General features: G+C 43.8%; 1 non-coding gene across 1 annotated transcript; it reads right to left on the bottom strand.

Annotated features, from left to right (window-relative positions):
• Positions 1–4,771: 4,771 nt before the first annotated feature.
• Positions 4,772–4,871, bottom strand: LOC138379379 (small nucleolar RNA U13). Its single transcript, XR_011232139.1, has one exon. It is a non-coding gene; the product is annotated as a small nucleolar RNA U13 (small nucleolar RNA).
• Between the last annotated feature and the right edge of the window lie 211 nt (positions 4,872–5,082).

A 5,082-nucleotide genomic window follows, 5' to 3' on the forward strand; every position in this document is an offset into this window, starting at 1 on the left:
ATACCGAGAGTAGTTTCTGTTTTCTTGACTGGACTTTGACTGATAAAACTAGCAAGGACCAGTGAGTGCTTGCAGGAAAGCAGAGAAGATCATGGAATTTGTATCAGAAACCCTGGGATCAAGTCTTGGCCCCATCTGTCACTCAGTTTGATTCACTTTGAAAAATGTGTCTTTCTCCGTGGTTCTAAAACAGCAAAATTAAATAAGCGTCTTTAGAGCCCATATGTTCATAGCCAGAATTTTCAATTTCCTCTTCAAACATTTAGAGTAGTTGTCTGACTTTGATAGCTCTTCGCTTTCTGAAGTGTACTGTGGACCCACAGTACACTTAATCAGAGGAATCAGAGTCAAGAATGTTGGCCAGGCCGGGCGCGGTGGCTCACGCCTGTAATCCTAGCACTCTGGGAGGCCGAGGCGGGTGGATCGCTCAAGGTCAGGAGTTCGAGACCAGCCTGAGCGAGACCCCGTCTCTACTAAAAATAGAAAGACATTATATGGACAACTAAAAATCTATATAGAAAAAATTAGCCGGGCATAGTGGCGCATGCCTGTAGTCCCAGCTACTCGGGAGGCTGAGGCAGTAGGATCGCTTAAGCCGAGGAGTCTGAGGTTGCTGTGAGCTAAGCTGACGCCACGGCACTCACTCTAGCCTGGGCAACAAAGTGAGACTCTGTCTCAACAAAAAAAAAAAAAAAAAAAAAAAGAATGTTGGCCAGATAATGCATATGATAGGCCACCTCCAAGATGGCCTCCAGTGATCCCCACCTCCTGTTATTCATGCCCTTGTGCATCCCTTCCCTGACCAATAGGATGTTGGGGGAATGATACATTGTGACTTTTGAGGCTGGATTATCAAAGACTTTGTGGCTTCTGCTCTGCTTTCTCATGGATCAACCTAGCTGGAGGAAGCCAGCCACCATGTTGTGAGGATACTCAAGTAGCCTTATGGAGAGGTCCATGTGGTGAGGAACTGAGGCCTCCTGCCAACAGCTGTGCAAGTGAACCATCTTGGAAGTGGATCCTTCGGCCCCAGTCAAGCCTTCAGATGCCTGCAGCCCTAGCCAACACCCTGACTGCAATCTCATGAGAGACTCTGAGCCAGAACCACCCAGCTAAGCTGTTCCTCAATTCTTGACCCACAAAAACTGTGATGTAATAAATGTCTGTTGCTGTTTAAAGCCATTAAGTTTTGGTGTAATGTGTCATGCAGCAATAGATGATCAACACAGTACAGTAACATTACAGCCAGCTCCAAGGACAGAAACTGCCGTTGACCCCTAGAAGGTGGGTATCCCCACATCCAAAAATGTATCCCAGGCAGATGAAGGTGCCAAACATTAGAAACCTAGAAAAGTACTAGAGGAAAATACAAAATAAATTTTTACACTATTGGGGCAAGCCATGAAATCCAGAAGTCATGGAAAAGATTGACGGATTTGACTACATAAAAGTAAAACCTTGTGTATGAAAAAAGGGCAGCATAAACAATGTCTGCAATAAATGAGAAACTGTGGGGAGAAGAAGGTGAAGGCAAACACCATCAGGTCTAAGGAGCAGGTTTTATTGGGGAATTTTTCAAGTCAGTGCTCAGTAAGATAAGGCACGTGGCCCTCAGCTCACGGAGAGGAGTGGGGGGCTGAGCTAAATGCATGGCAAGGCTGTGTTCGTTATCTTTTAATTGTGTAAGTTTCCAGTGGCTTTATATACAAGGAATAAACAGTCAAGACGTGGGAGCAAGCATGCTAGAGGAAGGGGAGCCCTCAGCCCAATGCAAACTTGGGTTCAGTCCCAGCCACTCCAACTAGGGGGAACAAGGGGCCCTCAGTCTGAGCAGGCAACATGAGTAGGGTTCCTGGAGTCATCACTGGACCTTTCTGCTTGTCACTCCCCAAAATGGTTGCAACATGGATCACAGACAAAACGTTAACATCTCCAATAAGCAAAGAGTTTCTATAAATTAACTTGAAAAAAAATAGCCAAATAAGAAATGAGCAAAATATAGGAACACAAATCAGAGGTGAAGAAGTCAAAAAGGCCCATAAACATATGAAGAGATGCTCACGTTCACCCAATGATAAGGGTAATGCAAAATGAAAACCAAAATGCAATACTCATTTTTTAACTTGTTCGATTGGCAGAAAAATCTAAGCAATTGACAGTAACCAGTGTTGGCAGGAGAGTAAATTGGTTCAGTGTTTTTTAAAAAGCAATTTGGACCGGGCACGATGGCTCACACCTCTAATCCTAGCACTCTGGGAGGCTGAGGCTGCAGGATCGCTTGAGGCCAGGAGCTTGAGACCACCAGCCTCAGCAAGAGCAAGACTCCATCTCTACAAAAATAGAAACAATTAGCCAGGCATGGTGGCTTGCACCTGTAGTCCCAACTACTCAGGAGGCCGAGGCAGGAGGATCTCTTGAGCCTAGAAGTTCAAGGTTGCAGTGAGGGAGTTTGAGGTTGCAGACAGCTGTGATGAGGCCACTGCACAACAGCCTGGGCAACAGATCAAGACCCTGTCTCCAAAAAAAAAAAAAAGCAATTTGGCAATATCTCTCACAATTATAAGAATTGTAAGTGCATAAATCCTCTGTGCACAATAACCCCTAAAGAAATCAATATTTTGGAAATACACAAAAACTCAAGGAGACACAAACTCATTCATTCCAAAAATATTTATTGTACACTGTTCCAGGTGCTGGGAATGTAGCAGCGAAAAAACAAGTCCCTGCTGACATCCCAGAAGGGGAGATAGTTAGAAACTTACGGGCAAATGAGGTGCCATTACACTCACCAAGGATGCCACAAGTAACAAGACTGACAATGTCAAGTGTTGCCAAGAACATGGAGCATCTGGGACTCTCATTCTTTGCTGGTGAGCCCGTAAAACAATTTGTCAGTTTCCTATAAAGTTAAGTATACTCTTATCGCATAACCTAGTAATAGTACTCTTAGATATTTACCCAAAATAAATGAAAGCATATGTCTACAAAATCTTGTACATGAACATTCATAGCAGTTTTATTCATTATAGCCCTAAACTATAAACAATCCAAATGTCCATCAACAGGAGAATGAATTGACGAATTGTGATATATACATACAATGGTATACACTACTCAGCAATAAAAGGAAATTAGCTCTAGATACACACACAACATGGATGAAGCTCAAAAATATTATGCTAAAATAGTACGCAGTCACATAAGAGTGCATGCTTTGTGATTCCACTTATCTGAAATATCAGAAAACATAAAAATTGATCTATAGTGGCAAAGCAAATCAGTGCTTGCCTGGGGCTGGGGATGGGAGGAGGGGATTGGCTGCAAAGAGGGCACAAAGTAACTCTCAGAGGTGATGAAAATGTTCTATACCTTGATGACGGTGGTGGTTACATGGGTTACATTTGTCAAAACTCATCAAACCGTATCCTTAAAATAGGGACATTTTGCTATATGTAAATTAGACACCAATAAAATGATTAAAAGAAACTGTATAGGTATATTTTTTCTATATATGGCACAGTCCCACCCATGAAACCTCCTGAAGACAACAGCATGGGTTCTTCCCTCGGGGCCTGGGGCACCAAGGACCATGCTAGAATGTGTGAAATACACTGAGCTCCACGGTCACCCAGATGAGGACGCAAGGGGACACCTGTCAGGAAATGCACATACTCACTCTCTCTCTTTCTCTCTCTCCAGAAGTGCAAGGTAGTGTTTTGGTCACAGGCAGCAGATATGAACTGAAACAGTACCACTCTGTGATGTTAGGAACTCATTGCCCTAAATATTTTTAAATTGTATCTAATTACGTGTCATCCCATGGCTCATATGTCTAACCAAAGTTGCTACTCTTATTACTGCATGGTGCCCCCAAACCTAGTGGCTTAGTACAGCAATTTATTATTAACTCTCACAGTTCTGTGAGCTGACTAGGCTCAGCTGAAAGAGTTTTCATTTCCAGTCCCTCATGTGGTTGCAGTCAAGTGTCAGCTGGAGCTGGAGTTATCTGAAGGCTTAACCAAGCTGGACATCCAAGATGGCGCACTCACAAGGTTGGTAATTAATGTTGGCTGCTAGCTGAGAACTTCACTGTTGACTAGCTGTTGACTAGAGTGCCTTACATGTGGCCTCTCCATGTAGATTGGGCTTCTCACATCATGGTGGCTGGGTTCCAAGAGGGAGTATCCCAAGAGCCAGCATTCTAGTCAAGCCAGGTAGAAGCTGCAAGGCTTTCTGTGACCTCACCTTGAAAATCATACAGCCTCACTTCCACTTCATTCCATTAGTCAAAACAGTCACAGAACCCATCCAGGCTCAAGAGAGTAGAGAAACAGTCTCCTCTACTTGATGGGGGAGTGGCAGGTCACATGGCAGAAGTGTGTGGGATATTGTGGCAGCCATCTTTTGAAAATACAACCCATCTCAACTCTGTAGTGAAACCTCTTTTTTCCTTGCTTTCCAATGTAGAATTTTAAGTTGGGCTCCAACAACTTTAAGGATAAAGGTTTGGAAAAGGCAGGATTACCTTGGTGGTCGGCCCAGTTATACATGCATTGCTATATATACACCAGTAGTAATATGCAGCACAGAAGTTAGTGTCCCCAAATAACTGTAGCCCTCAGAGTGCTCAGTAGTTCCTCTCCTACTCTAGGACCTCCCTCTGCTATTAGCCTTCACTTTTCCCTCAGGATCAGCCCAATCCAAAAGATATTCCTCTGAGCCACACTTGACACTACCTTCTCAGCTCCCGGATCATCCTTGTTTTGTTTCACGTCAGATGGATACTGTGCCGACATCACAACAAGATTTGAGGGAGGCACATCTCACACAACAGCATGAAAACCCAATCACATTAGGAACCATAAAAGGATCTCCACTCACTGTCATCCAGGCATTTACAAGGTCTTGCAGAGCTGGGTTGCAATGCCTCGTTTCACCCATAGGTAGTAACTTAACATTTGACTTGGGCCTGTATTTTAGGGAGAGGAGACGTGAAACGGGTCTGGGGAGAAAGGAAGGTAGCAGGGGAAGTATCTAACATACTCCTGTGTTCCAGTTTGACATTTTCAAGTTTGAAATTGT

The sequence above is a fragment of the Eulemur rufifrons genome, chromosome 30, assembly GCF_041146395.1.
Source record: "Eulemur rufifrons isolate Redbay chromosome 30, OSU_ERuf_1, whole genome shotgun sequence".
In the NCBI taxonomy this organism is placed as follows: Eukaryota; Metazoa; Chordata; class Mammalia; order Primates; family Lemuridae; genus Eulemur; species Eulemur rufifrons.